General features: G+C 41.1%; 1 protein-coding gene across 3 annotated transcripts in view; it reads left to right on the forward strand.

Moving 5' to 3' along the window:
• Dab1 (DAB adaptor protein 1) overlaps positions 1-19,515 on the forward strand; it is an 872,128-nt gene that overhangs the window by 72,608 nt on the left and 780,005 nt on the right. For all 3 annotated transcript variants that reach the window (XM_047566521.1, XM_047566531.1, XM_047566538.1), the window contains exon 2: positions 3,322-3,485. The gene's annotated coding sequence lies outside the window, so the exon portion shown is untranslated. The remainder of the gene's footprint in view (positions 1-3,321; positions 3,486-19,515) is intronic.

Here is a 19,515-nt window from a genome sequence, read left to right on the forward strand (position 1 = left end):
TTCCAGAGCTCCAAGGGAAAAAAATTACGTATTAGATTTAACCTAGATTGGATAGTTCAACAGAATTCTTGCTATCCTATTAATTGTCTAGGAACAATAAAATATAGATAAATAGGCAAACAAGGCACCTGAATAAATTTGGATCATATATATTGAATGAGAAGTAATCAATCTAAACTAGATTTCATTTTCTTACCATCTGATTTCTAAATGAACTTCAAAAATGTCTTAGTCCATTTTAACTGCTACCACAGAATACTTGAGAATGGATAATTTATAATAAACAGAAATCTATTAGCTCACTATTATGGAAGCTACATTTCATTTATTTTTTTAAATGGGCCAAGGAACTGGACACTTTACAGTAGAAGACATACAGAAGGTTAATAAATATTTGAAAAAGTGTTCATCTCTAGTAATTAGAGAAATGCAAATTAAAACAACTCTAAGATTTCATCTTACTACAATTAGAATGGCTATTATCAAGAACACAAACAATAATAGATGTTGGCGTGAATGTGGGGAAAAAGGCACACTTTTACATTGCTGGTGGAGTTGCAAATTTGGGCATGCCACTCTGGAAAGGACTGTGGAGAATCCTCAGAAAACTTGGAATGGACCCACCTTTTGATCCAGTTATCCCACTCCTCGGTTTATACCCTAAGGACTTAAAATTAGCACACTACAGTAACACAGTCATATCAATGTTTATAGCAGCTCAAATCACAATAGCTAGATTGTGGAACCAACCTAGATGCCCTTCAGCGGATGAATGAATAAAGAAACTGTGGTATATATATATAATGGAATATTATTCAGCCATAAAGAAGAATAATATTATGGCATTTGCAGATAAATGGATGGAATTGGAGAATATCATGCTAAGTGAAATAAGCCAATCCCAAAAAACCAAAGGCCGAATGTTTTCCCTGATATGTGGATGATTATATATAATAGGGGTGGGGGTGGGGGTGAGGGAAGAATGGAGGAACTTTAGATTATGTAGAGAGAAATGAGAGGGAGGAGGGGTATGAAAAATGTTGGAATGAGACAGACATCACTACTCTATGTATATGTATGATTACACGAATTGTATGAATCTACATAGTGCACAACCATAGAAACAAAAGATGTACCCCATTTGTGTACAATGATTCAAAATGCAGTGTGTCATTTTCATATCATCATAAAGTTGGAAAATCATAAGTTGGACTATCATAAGTCTGTGTTTATACTTTTTAAATGACAACATAAGCTCATTCATTCATTCATTGACATTCACAACCTTATCATTTAGCCAGCACTGTTTCAAATTCTTACATCTGCAAATGCAAACCTTATAATGATACTTTAAAGTAGGTATTATCAGTATCTTGTTTTACAAATAAAATTGATGCCTGGAGAGATTTGGTAACTTTCCATATATCACAGATGTGGTAGGTTCAGAATCAAACTGAAATCCAGATTCTTTGTCTCCAAACCCAACAAGTTTAAATGGTAGGCTCACGGTCTTTGACCTCTGGAGTCTTCAGTCCAGCTGTGCAGATGAGACACGCAAATAGTGACTGTCATGCATGACTCTGTCTAGGAGGGGATAGTAAGAGCATGGGTGACTTGTGGGTAGGATTCAATGAGATAAGAATAATAATGTGATTGAACAGTGCCTTTACTCAGCAAAGTCTGCATTGACTACTGGGATGAAGATTAATTTCTTCATAGTTTTCATAAGTACTTAGTACTTAGGATTGCAGAGGTGGAGGAGTTGACTTTGGAGGGTAATCACTAAGTATCCCTGTGTGGAACATTTACTGTAGACCTGGATGACATTTGGTATAGAAAGAATTTGGGGACATGGGGATTGTTACAGCAAGAAATAGGATGCAGAATTGCAAGTGGATTGGAAAAAGCCATGTTTTTAAAAAGTGAATGGACTAATTTGATTGAAGTAGAGGGTCTCTATAAAGAGAAGCAGGTAGACAGGCAACAGATCAAACATAGGCAGAAGTTGTTTACAGCTAATGATGTTTGTTGAGTGATTGGCACTGTTTACATTTGTTGTTTTAAATTTTTCTGGAGTTATTTACCCATTTTTGTTTCTATTTGAAAATAATGAGCTTCAGAAAAGTCAGACAGATTTCCTAACCTCACCCTAGCAGGGTGGTAGAGTAGAACTTGGACTTGAATTCAGGTCTATGTTAAGCCCCCATGTTCATACTGTCGCACTTTCATTTTTAACATTTTCATCTTTCTAACACATCATCAATGTTTATAGAATAATTTTTTCCAGAGAAATGGATAGAAAAAAATAAACATGCCAATGTGTTCTTCATAGGGTTCTTCTTATCAGTCACCACAGTCTAACAGTTCTGCAGCCTGTGTCTCCTTTCATTAAGGTGGGGAGAACTGGTTATCTCTTTGATTTCGCATAATACCACCCCCATTAGCTTTCCTTGTTGTGTGTACCTGTTATAACACTTGCCACCAATATACCATCACCTGGAAGAGGTGCTAACAGTTAAGAGTTTGGGCTTTGAAGCAGGACAACCAGGTATTGGGGCTGGAGTACACATGTACCCTGTGTAACTGTGGTCACAAACACATTTCCTAAGTTTTCAGTGTATGTTTCCTTATTCATTTAATGACAGTAATAGTAGTACCTGCACCCATGGGTTGCTGCCAGCAATAAATGGACTAATACATAAAAGTACTAAAAACTGTACTTAAAGTGCTAGGATCATGCATTAAATGTTAGTGTTAATATTTGTCATTATTATGGCTTCTATTCATGTCTCTTCAGATAATTTGGATAGGTCCTGTTGGTAAGGGTGGGGTAAAGTCTTTTCATGCATTGCTGAAGAAAGTGTAAATTTGTTGACTCTTTATGGATGCCACTTTAATATCTACCAAAAAATTTTAAATATATAATGTTTACCCAATATTTCCACTTCAAGATACTTATCCTGCGGTAAGATTCATACAAGTGAAAACTATGTCATTTGTACCTTTTCGATTTTGGCTTGCGTATATATAAACTTGTCCAAGATTTAAAAATGAAGACTAAAACGTGTCTTGGGCTTTGTTGGTATCCTCCCCATAATCTAGCAAGGCAGTGTGGCCAGAGACTCTGACAAGGTTTCTTTCGTTCAGCCCAGCACTATACCTAAGTGTCTGCCCCACATCCCCACGTGCACCACGTGGGCATAGCTGGCGTGCTGCAGCCTGAACCGAGTCCTTCATTGCCATTGTTATCACCAGCCTGATGCTGATCCTCCTTTCTCCTCTGGTTTCCTCTCAAAATTGACACATACTTTTCCCTTACAGTTATTTCCTTGGCTTCTCTCGATGAGGATTCCTGACTTGTGGCCCTGGCAATCTTGGGGAAACATCATCCAATTTCTTCAATCCAGACCCCGGGGGCCCCCTTCTCCCCAGCATCACCCCCACGGGACCTGGACACGTTGACTGAGGCATTTTTTAGGACCATTGTGAGTAAAATATTGACTCCTCACTGAAAATAATTCCAGTCATCCCCTCCCCCGCTACTCTCCACTTTTGAGCATGGTTTTGTTTCTCTTAAAAGCCATTCCAATTCTCTTCTCTCTAGAACTAACTGCCAGCTCCATAGTTAATATTCCAAGGTTCATTATTTGTTTAATCACTGTCTTATTCAATGAGGTAGTAGCCAGCACAATCTGAGAACTGAAAGGCACACGCCTTTGTTCTCCTCCTGTGTGGTTCCATTCAGGGTTACTTGTCTCTGACTTAGATTGGAGACTAAATGGATTAGAATAAAACCAATTTAAGGGAAAAAAGAAATGTTCACAGAAACAGAAATAGAGAGTCCTGCTATCTTGGCTGCCTAAGATCTGCAGACCTCACCAAGGAATTTAAAAAGTAATGTTTCTTATCATAAGTGACAGAAATATGCTGCTTTCTGCATCAATAGATATGAAGATTAAAGGGTCTGACCGTATTAAACAATTTTGCACAGCACCAGGCACTTTGGGCTGTGCTCTCTGCCTTATTACCCTTCATCTCGTGGCTATTTCAGGCCCAATTTAAGAATACAATGCAGTCTGGCTTTGCAAATTGACATCCTTTAATTTAAACTGTCTTATGGGAGAATTAAGAAATTATGGAACAATTATTCCCCCTCAGTTGAAAGCTGGATGACATCCTGAGATTCTTGTACATTAGCCATTTGAATTGATTAAGTCACGTAATTGAATTACACCTTTGCCCCCATAATATCTTGTGGCAAATATGTTGGTGTTTCCTGTTGGGAAAATGTTCTCATAAAAAATAGAGTCGGGGCCGGGGTTACAGATTGACCTGGGTGTCAGAGAAAACCTCAGAGCAGAGCGGGCTGACACTTTGAGGTTTTGTGGGGGAGGCTGATAAGCAGAGTGGGTGTTCCATTTGGAATCACAATGGAAGTTCACAGATCAAAACGGTATGCATGATATCCTGGGTATCCTTCCCCAGTCTCCTTTTGCATTGTCCTTGAACATTTAGCTAAAGTGTCTGGCACTCATTCTCAAAGCTTTTTCCAGCATCCCGTAGGAAAAAAAATGCTGGGTTTGGTATACCTTCCTTTGTCCTCCATGGTTTTCCAAATATGCTTTCATCGTAGTACCCTCCCCTCTGATGACAAATCTTCCCCAGACCATGAGGTTAAGCTGGAAACCATGTTAGGATAATGACAACACTCAATAGGTATTTGTTGAATGAGGTTTTATTTGGAAGTCTCCATGGTTTAGTCTCGAAGATATTTTCTATTGTCACCCAAGCATGGAGGAAGACTCTGTTAAGGATTTTTAAGGCATCATTCTTAAATAGGACTGTTTTTCACTACTTGTGTCATCGGACAATTATTTCAAGATTTGTTAAATACAGCTCTCTGTTTAATAAATACCTGCTAGGAATTTATTATACACAAAAGATAGGTTAGGTATTGATGGGGAAAAAATAGCCAAAACACATTTCCTGTTCTTTATAGAAGCTCAAATTTTAGCTGGGGATAGGAGAGGTCTGTGTAGGAAATAGCACTGGAGACGGAAGGAGCAGTCAGGAGGCAGTTGAATAGTCCAGGACTATGAGAAGGGCAAAGGTACATTCCATTTCATTCCTCTCTGAAGTTTGCACTGCCTTGGTCTGCCCTGCCCCCTCCCACATCATCCATTTGGAATCCAGCAGAGAAGAAAACTCTTAGACTAATGTCCTGTGGTCAAGCTGGATGCGTGCCTTTCATTTGAAAACTCCTGTAAAGGAAAAAGGTTTTAAAGCACTGCTCCCCTGCACCCCACCCAGCCCCAACTCCCAACTCTACCACACTGTGCAGCATTCTGGGTATTTCAAATTCTTTGTCTACTCTGTGTGGCACAAGAATCTCTTGCTCATTTTAAAAAGCACTTTCCCTTTTCTTTACCTTTATCAAAGAATACTCTTGGAGCTTTAAAACCCAACCACAGTTATCCTCCTGAACACTTCTATGTGGAAGGGATTAATCAAGTCTGTCAAACATTGAGCAGTAAAACCTTTAATATTTCTAAAAGGTTTAAAGCCAGCATATTTATCACATGCATCATTGAAAATAATCTTTCTTTCTGTAAAAAAAAATAAGTGCTTACTGTGAAATATTGTGGTGATGAGCATAGTGGGTAAAGTCTCGTGCAGGGGTCCAGTTGTGATACTGGATTGGAGATTCTGGTTAAATCTTGCCCTGACAGCCACTGGGAGCCACCCAGCCTCTCCCACGCAGGTATTTACATGAATGTTTAATATGATCTAGTCTTGGTGCCCAAAGGAAAGGGGAAGTAGGAGAAAGAGATGGAGTTTAGTTGAGTGCTTGCCACCTGTCAGGTATTGGGTCTGAGTGCCTCAAGTGGGTTGTCCTATTTTAATTTCAAAACAGTCCTTTGGAGTAGTCACTATCATGGCTGATTTATATACTAAGCAACTAAGATTCACAAGTGAAGTGATTTGCTCAAAATCATATAAATGTCTATTTGCAAATCTAAGACTTGACCCTAAGCTTATCTCATTCTTCCACCCTGTGTATGTGACAGATGCTTAGCACCAGGCATGTATCTGGTGAAGGTCTGTTGAAGTTGCTATGGTGGTTTCTGGGAGGGTTATTGAAAGATCATTATTCTACAAACAGGGAGACAGTAAGATAGTTGGACATGATTCTGAAATGTGTGTTTTAAAATGTTCAATCTAGTAGTGGTAATATTCCTTACAGTAGGTATAAATTCACTCAGGGCTTTTTATTACTGTAATTGATTCACTGTAATTCACTATTTATAGAGGCCCTTCATGTGCACAGTCTAATACAGCCTACTTAACCACCTTGTGAAGAAAACTTAGCATGACTGCCATTTTACAGATAGGGAAACTGAGACCTAAAGATATAAGTTGTGTCCAGGTCATTCTGCTAGAAGTAGCTGCATTGAGGTTCAAACTGTCCTGATTCCAAAGCCACAGTAGTTCATTAATATTTTAAACCATTTGGTTATTATTTCTAAGAATTCAAAAAATAAAGTAGTTGTTTTATTTTGAACTTTTATTGATTTTTGGTGTACAGTTTCAAAAGAGATAGTTGTTTGGGTACTAAATTTCAATTTAAAATGCTGATTAGAAGACTTTTGCAAACACTATTCATTTAAAATACCTGGAAGAGTTATCTATAGTGACCCATGTAAAAGAAATGTTTCCTGATTTATTGAGGTAGGGGTGACAACTAAAATTTTGAAGCTTAAAAAGACCTCAGAAACCCAGGATCCTTATTTTCCAGATTTGGACCCCTGAGGTCTGTACACTGAAAGTAGTTGACAGAGGCCCACACAACCTCCTGTGGTAAGAGAAGGAAGGTCCCTTCCTTCGGGTGGGGATGGGTGGAATAAAACCAGGGAATGTTTTGCTGTGGCTCTCAATGATGTCCTGAGAAGAGAAGAAAGGATTGTAATATAGGGAAAAGATTCAACAAGCGATGTTAGAATGGGAGAAGGGAATGACTCGGCGGAAAATGGCAATATGGCATTGGGTGGAAGCTCTTCATGGAAGTTCAAGTTTGTTGTTTCAATGCAATGAGTTGCATGATCATGTTCTTAGACTGCGGCCATAGATGTGTGTACATGTGTAATTAAGACCCCTGCCAACCAGGAGGTGTCTTTTGTCCCCCTCCATCATATGCCTCCAGCTTTGCACCACAGCAAGCAACCAAAGCAAAGGTCTGGAGGTTGGGAAGATTGGTAGCTCCCACTTCACTTTTTATGGGCATATCTGTCTGTGTTTACCAAATGTATCTGGAGAAAAAAATAGAAAGGCATAGGTATGGATAGCTTTGTTCTCATAGGCTGCTATGAAGACAACGGGCACTTTTCTGAAATTCTTTTGGGTGGGCAAAATGTTTCTCCAGTTTACATTCTGCAAATTGTAGTTAGCATCAGCAGGAGAAGAGAAATGACTGTGCTGGGAAACAACTTTCCTCTGCACGGCAGCCTGTGTTGTGGAGGGCTGTTCCCTGGCGCTGGGCTTTACTTGTGACTAGGCAGTGTGCACCTACTCTGAGTAGTTTTAGGGTTGTGCTCTTATGGCAGTAGGGGGCAGAGACCAATTCATGGTCTTCTTCAGATGGCAGAGTAGATCCTGCTTATGTGCTGGTCACATGGACTCATGAGACTCTTACAGAGTTCCATTCATACCGTAAATGGAGATAATCTCACACTCATGTAAACCCTTCTATATGCTGAACACTAAACTACTAAACTAAGTACTAGCCACAGAGCACCACATGTCTCTGTGAAAAAGGCATTCGAGTCAATAGTAGATTAATGGCTATATTTACAAAGAACCAGCTGAGGTTTTTTGGCTTGGAAACCCTCAGGTAAATCGTCACCCATGACATTATTTAGAATGTGTTTACCAACAACCTTTCCCGACCCAAGATTCACCACGATAGACATATGCTACTATATTTAATGCAATCATTATCTATGTCACCACCACCTTCTACATTTGGTCTCTAGTCTCTGAAGAAGGGGAAAAGAGTGAGGAAAGCCACACTTGGGGAATTTTTAAGGGCTATTTTTACAAATGGTACACATTCCTTCCACCTGTGCTCCATTGGCCTGAATTCAGTCATATGACCCCACTTCATTACAAGAAGATTTGGAAATGTAGATTAACTGTGTGCCCAGAATAAAAATGACATACATGTCCTTTTTTCTTAATGTGTTCCCTTAAACTCAACTCCTACTCAAACACATACAAGATCATCTGAAAGATTTCCTTTGATTACCACTTTGAGAGGCCCTTCCAAGAAATGCCATCTTCCAATGTCGAATGTTCCTCTACTGGGGAAAATTTAATCAATACAAATTATCTGGGAAGAGTTTTAAACGATGTTATAACTTTTGACCCCAAGATTCCTCTTCTGGTATTCTGTCCTAAAAATAGAAACAACAAAGATTTGTGAACAAATTTATTTTCACATTAAACTTGCTTGTAATTTTGAAAAAGAGCAAGCAACCTAAACTTTCAAAACTGAGAAAAAAGATTTCATGAAAGTTTTTCACATTTAAGTAATGCAGTCATTAGGTAAAACATATTGACAAAGAATTTTTAATGTTTTTAATGACATATGGACAGGGAGGTAGACTTCAGAATTTTATACACAACATGATTCTGGTTTTGTTGTAAACATATGTTTAGGTGCGTAGTCACTGAAACCTAAAAATGACTAAAGAGGATGCATGAAGATGTAAGTGAATTTTTCTACATGGCAGAATGCAGAGGGCTTTCATTTTTCTCTTTATGCATATTTTTCTAAATCTGGTATGCTGATGAGTTTGCATAGCTTTGGTAAATATAAAAATAATTTTAAAAAATGAAGTAGAGATAAAAATGACTTTGAACCCTGACTGACTCAGGTGGGGGAGAATTATCCCAGGTATCTCAGGGGAACAGCCAAAGGAGTGTGCTAGTCATGTTCACAATTGTCAGATCCAGAGGGGAGCAGAGGATATCATAAAAGTCAAAATTTATGCAAACTAAGAGGACACACAACACTTTTCTCAACAGAACTAGAAAGCAAAAATCTCAACATTAGTTGACTTCAAAATATGGACACTAAACTGGCTTAAAAATTCAAGATTATAATAAAGGGTTCAAATTTTCACTCTTCTGTTTACTAGCTGTATAGCTTTGGGCATGTATCTTTACTGTTCTGAACTCATTTGTAAGATGGAAATGGTACCATCTTTATAGTATTGTGAAATACAATCATATTTTCAAATATTTGGCACACATGCATATATACATACCTGTATGTATATGTGGTACACATATGCGTATGTATATATGTATGTGTGTATGCATGTACATGTGTATGTGTGTGTATGTATATGTATGTGTGTGTGTATATATGCATATATATGCTGTCTGTCACCCTGACAAAACTTCTGATAAGATCAACTTAAAGCAGGAAAATTTTATTTTGGCTCAGTGTCAGGAGTTTCAATTCGTGGTCACTTGGCTTCACTGCTTTGGGCCTGAGGAGAGGCAGAATATTTTGGCAGGGCCTTCTGGAGAAAGCTACTTACCTTAAGGTGTCATTGAAGCAGAAAGAGAGACGCCAGGGACAATATATACCCTTTCAAGTCATGCCCCCCGTGACCTGCCTCCTCCAAATGAACCCCAGCTCCTGATAGCTCATTCAGCTATGAATTCATCAGTGGATCAGTTCATTAATGAGATCAGCCCTCTCATGATCCAGTCCCTTCCCAGAAGCCCACCTCTGAACATTGCTACATTGGACACCAAGTCTTCAACACATGAGTCTTTGGGGAACTTCTAGATCTAGACCATAACAATATATAACCTTGTTATATCACATATATATCTGGGTACCTCCCCCAGTGCTCAAAGGGTACCCTGGGATAAATCCTCTTCCTCAAAGTTTTGTGATCTCTTTAGGCTTCATTCCTCATTCTCATTCCTACCCTCCTAGAACTGTCACTAGGACCACCTGAAGCCTTAGCCTGGGGGGTCTGTGTCACTGTGACACTCACCCGCGATTTAGAGACATCCTTCCTGGGGAACCCTTCCCCCCATCTCCTTCCCTTTGCAAGTTCAGTTTGGCATCCAGGCCACAAAGGCCTGCTGAATGTCCAGCCTGTGTGTCAACCAGGAGACAGGCGAAGCGCCCTAGTCTGAGCTAGACATCTGAAGATGAAGAGATTCTAGATTTCCTGCAGGTGTTGCTAGGGGGGAGTGCCCATGCTGCAGAATGAGAGAAAAGGAAAGGCAGCCCAAGAAGCCCTGGCTTCACTTCTCTTCTGCTTAAGCATGCGGGCTGGAATCATTTCCCTCATGCTGTCTATCTGAAACCCGTCTCAACAGAGCATCACAATCACCTCAGTGCGTGAACACATGGATGCCAGATGCTGGGCATCAGATTGTCATACCTGGTACTTCAGCCTCTCTAATGACATCATGTTTCCTCCAGTAAGAATTTTGTGTCCTTCCCATCACCACCCTTCCACTCCTTCTGGGTCATTTTATTTCTGTAGCTGCTAAGCTGAATGAAGGTGGCATGCAAGTCACTGAGGAGGTGTGGTCCAGATGTGTCTTTGTCCACACCCTCCATCTCTGCACCATTGAAGAGGGTCCCTGAGCATTCAACCTGAAGGCCTTCAGCTTCATTTCAGTAGTACTTAGTGACTTCAAAAATAGCTCGAAAGGAAACTGCTCAGTTTGCAGCTTAGAACTCCCCTGAATTCTAGGCTGCTCTGATTTATGCTGCCAAGGAGCCTGTTGCTGATTATGCTGGATGTCCCATAAATTAATGAGAGCTGGACTTAGAGGTGACAACGATCGCTGAGCCTGTGAAGCAGAAAATGCAACACTAATACATATGTTTCAGAAATGTCCTTTTGTCTATATGTTTGGAGGAGAAAGTGCTGATGAGGATCAATTTCATATTGACTTTAAATTTTTCAATTGACCCAGAGCTCTTTTTATTAAGTAATGCACATGAGAACATTTCATCCCAGGTCAACTTGATGGCTTGGAGAATTCCCTTCAGAATACAGCAACCTGGGTGGAATTTCAAATGAATTCATTCATTTATTCTTTTATTTATCCTTTAATAAATATTTATTGAGCAGTAGCTATGTGCTCAATTCTAGAAACTATGCTAGACTGTGGGCAAGATACAATCTGCTCTCAAGGAATCTAAAATCTAATGAGCTAGAGAGACTGGAATAAACAGCCCTGACCCAGAGTGGGAGATGCAGAGTGTATGGAAGTCCTGAGTGAGAACCCATGCAGATGCCCTAGATACTTGGTAAGTACTCAATTCTTGATGAATGAATGAAGGAGTAGAAGGCAGAGCAGGACAAGGGTCCTTTCCCTGCAGGAGTCAGATCTCACCACATCATGAATGGCTCATCTGGGTAGATTATTTCTTGTGCTTAGAATGGAAATAAGATAGTTATACATGTGCTCACCTCCAGGGGATGCTTCTCTGATGGAGCAGTCCAGCAGAACCTAAGCACCTGCCCTGAGAAAGATCTGTTTTCAAATCCTGGTTCACTATCCTTGACTAAGGAGTGGATGTTTCTGGAAGCTTGAATCCTTCTCCTTGTTACAAAATCCCATCATACCTTTAGATTTGACTGAATCTTGGGCGATATTTTGTGAAGACTTTTTTTATTTACTGCCTTCCTGCAGTTTTCTCAACTAGTATTTCTCACATTGTTAGTTATGGCCTTTGTGTCTGTTGCTGGTGCACTTTTGTTTTGTTTTAATCTTGTTTGAGTCCTCAAGTCAGCCTGGGAAAATGTGAGCATCACTCTTCTGAGCACCTACCTCTGGGATGTCATCCCTGGGCTTTGAATCACAGGTTAGAAATCTTGTCATGCTCCCCTGAACTTGACTCGATGGCTGCAGTGGCCTGGCTGATTGATGGCTGTTTCCTCCTCTGTTTGATCTTAGCGAACAGACAGCTGTGATGTAGCAGCTTCATCCCACTCACCTGCTGGCATCTTCATGTTTGGTTTAATAGCTTGTTAACTGCTCTGAGGACAGGCACTGCCCTTCCTGGCTACCATTGAGAGTGGTCTCTATGGTAACTGCATCCCATTGGGGACCATGCTCATTCTTCAAGGCTTTCTTTCTCCATTTTTCTCTGGTGGCTTCTGGGTAACCTGTGATGGTTGGAGCTCTGTCTCGCCCTGCCAGGAAGCTACTGCTGATTTAAAGCCTAGCAAAGGAACTTAACAAGACACACAGCTTTCTTCTGGCCTCGTTGCTTATTCTCTGGTGCACTTGGTCCAGACCTGCAGGGAGCTGTCATTCCTCCTGTATCATCTCTCTTTTTGGCGGTCCCCAGGTATTGCTCTATCTCTCTCAGAAAGCCTTGACATGGTTTCTCCAGATCTCCCTGCTCATTAATATCTTTCAACCATCCCTTCTGAATCCTGGCATTCGGTCTGTTCTTTTTCTCCTCATCTCTCTTTGTTTAGTCATTCACTCTTCTCTTCAGAAATGACTCCCAAACACTCTAGTCTTCATCTGTCCTGAAGGACCTGTGTCAAAAGAAATGCATGTAGACTCTGCAGATAATATATGAAGAAAGGCCCCATTTATGTATGATAGGACTCCAGAGCGTTCAGTCTGTTGATGGGATTCAGGGTCCATCAATAATACTACTACCAATATGTAGAGCTTTTTGTGTGCTGGGCATGGTGGTAAGTACCTCATCCTTGCTATATTCCTAATATGGTAAATGTTCTTGTGGTCCTCGTTTTACAGAGGAGGAAACTGAGACACAGAGTGGGAGCATGTGCGCTAAGTTTCCCAGACATTAAATAGCAGAGCAAGGACTTGAACGCTGGTTTCAGAATTCATCCTCTTTGATCTTCTACTACACACTGGGCAGTGTCATTGTCCTCGACATGTGGTTCCACCATTAGTAGTAACACTTCTGCGAGGTTAAGTTCTACCATCCACAATGCCAACACTAAATGCCACCTGCTTTCTGAAACTACCCACCTTCCTCCATATTCAAGATGTGAGTTCATTTGCTCAGTCAGCAAACATCAAGGGATATAGTGGTAAAATTCATTCATTCACCCATGTAAGTACAAGTTCATATTGAGTACCTTTAAAAGTGTCACTCCACCAAGTTCTGTGCCTGAGATGGTGAGCAAAAACCAACAACCCTGTCCTCACCCTTTTTGTTTTTTGAAAAAGAGAAAAATAAGTCAAAGACTTATAGAAACCACTTTAAACATGCACATATCTGTAAACTAGAACTACAACTCTCTACTTCTATATCTTAATATTTACTGGATGATTGATCAATAGATATTGTTCTTTTTCAATCAATTCCTTCTGCCTGCTTATATGATACAGCTCACCTCTTTAGTCTGACATTTAAGACCCTTTATTATTAGGTCTCAGGTACTTTTATAGGCTTATCTCCTATCAGTCCTTGGCTCCTGTTCTCCACTCCCCCCTTCACACCCAGGATCCCAGAAGTTTCCTCCCTAGAGACTATCTAGGCACCAACCCTACCATGCGGTTGCTCCACCTTCTTCTCTGCTTCAACTTCCCCTTTTCATCCTCTCCATATCACATCTCTTTTTCCTAAAAGCTTTCCAAATTTCAGAGCCAGGTCCAAACACCCATTCTCTGTAGAAGACCCACAACTGTTTCCCTGACCGTACTCCCACCAGCAGCCATCACTGTGTCCCTCCCTGTTCCCCCACCGCCTTGCCCAGCCCCTCTGAGAGCACCTACAGCTCTTCATCTGAGCCGCCCATTTGTTCTGCTGACTAGGACTGTGGACCCCTTCAGGGTCAGGAACAAGCCTGATTTTTTGTTGCATTGAGAAACAGCACAGTGCCTTGGGCATAGTTTTAGTCTGTTTAGGTCAACATGACCAAATACCCAAACAAGGTAGTTTATAAGCAACAGAAATTTATTTTCACAATTTTGGGGGTTAGGAAGTTCAAGACCAAAGTTCTGGCAGTTCCAATATCTGATAAGGGGTGGTTTTTGGTTTATGGTTGGTGCCTTTTCTCTGTATCCTCATGTGGCAGAAGGGGCCAAGGTTTTCTCTGGGACACTCCACCAATGAGGGCACTAATCCCATTCATGAGATCTCCACCCTGTGAGCTAAACACCCCCAAATCCCCACCTCCTGATGCCATGACATCAGGGATTAAGTTTGATCATACAGCTTTGGGCAGGATGTAAACTTTCAGGCCACAGCAGTACTGGGCTTCCAACATTTTTATTAATTAACTATTATTGACAATAACTTTTAAAGTGTCTGACTTCAATTTGCATCTGATATTCTGCAACACATTACACTTATTTCATTTTTTCAATCCCAAGAATCTTATAATACAGACTATGATACAAATATTATCATTAACTCCATTTTACAGGTGAGGAAGCTGAGGCCTAGCAAGGGAACAATTCCTGCTCCAGGTCACACCCCCTGAGCAACACAACCTGATTAGATCCCACAATGACTTGCTGTAAGAGCTGTGAGAACAGGATCTGTTGTCTGCTTGATCACCCTCGTGGCCCCAGCACCTGAAACAATGGGGCTGAAGGCATTTGATATGATCCTGTTGGATGGATGAGTAAATGTTCTGGAAGCACCATGCTTCAGTATTTGTTCATGAACAAATGGACTTATGTCTTGAGTATGGAGGAAGGATGACAGAGAGCTTTCACTCATAATACCTCTCTGTCTGTCTTCCCTTCCCCTTCCTTTCTCTCTCTCTCTCTCTCTCTCTCTCTCTCTCTCTCTCTCTCTCTCTCTCTCTCTGTCATATAATCCCATTTCTGAATATGGAAGAGGAAATCAGAGAATGAATCTGTGGGATTCTGATTGAATGACCTCAAGCTGAAACTTTTTATGTTTTTATTTTTTGTAGAAGTGGCCTTTGGGCGCAGGCCATATTCCTGATAGATTTAGAACAAAACAACCTTTCAGATGGTTCAAGGCCAGAGGGTCAAACTTTGGAGTCAGCAAAACTTGCTTGAATCTAAGATTTGCCATGGCCTCTGTGCTTTTGTGCAAGACGTGTACTCCCTCAGAAGTTCAGCATGGTGGTTCATGTGTTCCGGATGAATTCTAGAACTGGGTAGTCTGAGTATAGGAACACAGCCCTAAGCTTACTGGTGTGTGATCTTGGAAAAGACACGCAGCTTTTCTGTAGTTCAGTTTTCCCATTTCTAAGATGGGTATAATGATAACATTTGCTTCCCAGGGTTGATGTGAGAATTAAATAAATCAATTCATTTGGAGGGTTTAAAACAGCATCTGCCACCCGGGAAACTATCATTAGCTTTTAGATAATTACATCTATTTCAGAGGATGTAGTGAGAATTATGTGGCTAATATACATGGAGCACTTAGCCTTCTCGAGGCTGCAGCCCAGGACCGGCACAGCATCAATCCCACCACACGCTGCTGGCTGGACCCCCAGGGCCAGCCACAATTCAGAGACTCAGAGCAGGAGTGTGTTCATCAGAGACTACCAAGGAGCCAACTGGACTGGCCCAGCACAGTGGAAGAAGCAAGGGTAAAGATCTGGGTTAGTGCGATGGGTAGGATGTGCACAAGTAAGCACCAGCAATTTCACCTGCTGACACTCACGTGAACAGAAGCGCCCTTGGGCCCTCCACTCAGAACCTGTTCCTCACTTTTCTACAAAATTTTAACCAAGTGCTAATAGGTGCTTTCTAAGGCCACGAAAAAGGAGAATGCTTGGAGATGAAAGTGATTTTGGAAGACAGGTCCCCTGGCAACAAAATAAGGGGAAAAAAATGACAAAAACGAAAATGTAGATGGAGTGTAAATAAGGGCATTAAAAGCATAGGCTGTCACACACACAGATGTGCATTTCAAACAAGGCTGTATCCATCACCAGAAGCTAGGGAACACAGATCCTTACGTAGATACCGACCCTAACCTGTTCAATCCCTCCATCCGCAAGGAGGGGCAGACTGGGGGATGTTGCTGGGACTGCTGTAAGGAGTCAGGGACCCTTGTGTCTCCTTCCACCATGGAAGCCCATGGCTGGCATCAGTGGGAGCTTTACAATGACCTGTTAATGGTATTTTTGACCATTTGTTGAATGGTTTAGTGTTTTCAGGTGCTATACCAACTACTTTCTGAATATGATGAAATTCGACTTTATAGTTTTCAAATCCTTTTCACCAGTGTCAACTCTTTTGTCTTCGTAGGATAATCCTTGTGAAATGAGAGGATGGAGATTTGGGAAGATGAGGGGTTTGCTGGATGGGCAAAGCTGGGAACAGATGAATGTGGCTATCTTCTGTCTAGTGTTCTCTTTCCTTCCCCATCCAGAAGAGATGTCAGTGGGATTTGTCCAAATCTTTTGCTCACTTAGCACAGTTGCTAGTATGTCTATCAGGGTCTGGTACCAGCCTCTGCCACACACTCTGTTATTTTGATTTTACTATGTAGTGTGCATTTTTATGTGAACAATATAAATTCATTTTCTCAGCAGCCATGTGAGTTAGGTTCTCTTACCCAAACTGCAGACGGGGAAAACTGAGTTTAAAGGAACTAAGTGAATTCCCCAAGGTCCTGCCATGGAAGGTGCCAGAGCTGAGATCCAAACACAATTTTATATCATACCTAAGACTTTCTATCATATAACATTGCATCACTAATTTTTCTCCACTTCTGTCTGATAAAGTAGACTCTTGGTTGTACTCCAGCCATCTCCCCATTGTGCTGGATGCAGAAGTCTGGGACTGAGACTGAAGACGTGTCAATACTCACATGCAGCGACAGAGTATTCTACACCAAACACTTAGATATGCGTATAGATCCAGGCTCACATTGATCATGCACCTTCTGTCTGCATGTGGCCTTGGGTATGCCATTCCCATGTAGTGTTACATTTCATCTCATATCAGATCTGAAAGTAGGTACTATTGCAACATTTTGCAGAGGAAGAAACAGGCTCAGAGAAGTAAGCCCCTTTCCCACTCTCATCTAATCTGCCTGCCTCTAACACACTCTCTGGTCTCCCAGACTACCTCGGGGAGGGTTTGATCACATAGAATACAGTCTGGGGAAGACTTTGTGAAAAAGCAGCCCAAGCTGCACCTTGGAAAGCTTATCATGCAGCTGACAGTGTGCTGAGAGCCAACGAGCATGCTATTATCGTTATGATTAGGTTTTCGTGTACTTTTCAAATCAGATGTGTAAATATAATCAAAAACATTTCTCTTCACAGCGCAGATCTCCAGCAGGTTCTACCCAGCATCCTAGTTCTGAGAAAAGATAATAAATTAGCTCTAATTAGCTTTCCCGCATGCCGAAGCAGGTCTATCTTGTCACTGCTTTGCAAGCTGGGGAGAGGGAGGCTCCATTGGACTTCTCCTAAAGAAAGTGGGCTGAGGTGGCATAGGGGCAGAACCGGCTTGGCTGGAGAGTGACTTTCAGTTTTTCATTATCTTGTGCAATTGCAGATGAGTCATCTGTACCCTCTGGCCTTTGTTTTTTCCCTCTCAGACTAGACTTCTTCTCCTTTTATGCAAAAAGAGTCCCTGACTCTGCTGTCCCAGCTTAAAACATTAACTTCATTGGTTCATGGGTATAGTTATTGAGCATCTTCTGTTTATCAGGGTTGACTTCCATACCAGGGATACAAAGATGAGTAAGGACCAGTTTCTGCTGTCAGGGAACTCCCATTCTAATGGGGAAATGATAGTAATATCTACTCATTCCTGTGTGCCAAGAATGTGGCAATACCCATCAAAGAGTTCTTTCATTTATTCCCTGCAAGAGATCTCTGAGGTAGTATTATTTTCTGCATTTTATAGATGGAGAAATAGTCTCAGAGAGGATAAGTCATTTTTCCACCATTTCACTGCTAATAAATGATGAAGCTATGATTCCAATTCAGAGCCCAATCTTTTAACCACTGAATTATATTGCCTTGTGCAGGAATTGTTAGATGTGGGGGAATTGTTAGATGCCATAAAAGAAAGAGAGAGTGGCTCCTAGGGAGACTATGGGATAGGAAGGTGTTTTCTAGTTAGGTGATTAGGGATGGTTTTGGTAAGGATGTTTGAACAGAATCTCGAAGGAAAGGATCTTCAAGACATTTTTTTTTTTTTTTTAGTTATAGATGGACACAATACCTCTATTTTATTTATTTATTTTTATGTGGTGCTGAGGATTGAACCCAGTGCCTCATATGTGCTAGGCAAGCACTCTGCCACTGAGCTACAATCCCAGCCCTTGAAGACATTTTAATACAGAAAGACAGAGAATCAAAAACCTTTTAGGTAGAAGAGCCAAAACACAAAAGTAGGAAGGAAAGCAAGGGGCATGGTTAAGGAAGAGTGTGTTGTGTGAAGGGACCCTAGCGGAACATTACCCTGGGCTCTGTGCTACCTTCATCCAAGTGACAAGCAGTTATTGAATGCCTACTATGTGTCCTGTACAGTGAGCCTCTGGGGTTAACAGGGTGACAAACACAAAGTCCACAACTTAGTAGTTTAGCCCAGTAGTTTTCAATGGGGGCCAATCTTGTCCCCTGAATAACACTTGGCAGTGTCTAGAGAGTTTGGGCTGTAACACCTGAGGTAGTACTTCTGGTATCTAATGAGCAGAAGCTAACAGTACTAAAAAGTATCCTGTCATGTACAGGATAGCCCTCAACAACACATAATTGTCTGACCTACAATATCAACAGTGCTAGTGAATGACAGGCCAGGTAAGAACAGGGGGAAACTTGCAGGCCAGGCTAGGAATTCACCTATTCTTTTTCCAGATCAGGTGGCCTCCACCAACAAAGAGGTAGCAGCAGAAATGACAAGAGGAAAACCTTCCTGTTGTAAATGACTTCCTAGCACAAAAGAAATCCGTTTGATTTCCTTAGCTTTTTTATTACAGGCCTCGGATGACCTGAAGATGCTCTCCTACCACCTCTGGTTCCGAGCCACTAGACTCTTATAAGGATATATGACCCCCCAAAACCTAATGTCAGATGCTTCTTCCTTCTTAATCAAATTAAGTAAATAGTGTCTGCAGAAGTTCAGCAGGGCTAAGGAATTTATTGCAAATTAGCTAATGGCTTGGTTCTGCCATGAAAAGGAAATAGACTAAACCAACTCTAAACCTCTATATTCTGTGCATTTCAAAGTACAGAAGCGGGTCAGGAGTCTATTTATTAAGTTAAGCAATATTTACTGGACCTAGCCTGCGAGTATCAAGGTGGTGGAACTTAACTGCCTTTTAAAATGAAAGTCTACTTGTCATGATTATCGCAAGCACACCCAGTACTATTCTGATTCTCTCGAGCTGTCAAGGAGAGAACAGGGATTTGGTTGTGATTTCAGAGAACCTTTAGCTGCCAGTTCAAGAGAGAAAGGAGAAGGCTCAGGGTTCTCCAGGCCCTTGGAAGGGGCCCTGGCTCTGCAATATGGTGTATTTGGTTATCA

This window comes from Sciurus carolinensis, chromosome 1 (assembly GCF_902686445.1).
Source record: "Sciurus carolinensis chromosome 1, mSciCar1.2, whole genome shotgun sequence".
NCBI classification, from domain to species: domain Eukaryota; kingdom Metazoa; phylum Chordata; class Mammalia; order Rodentia; family Sciuridae; genus Sciurus; species Sciurus carolinensis.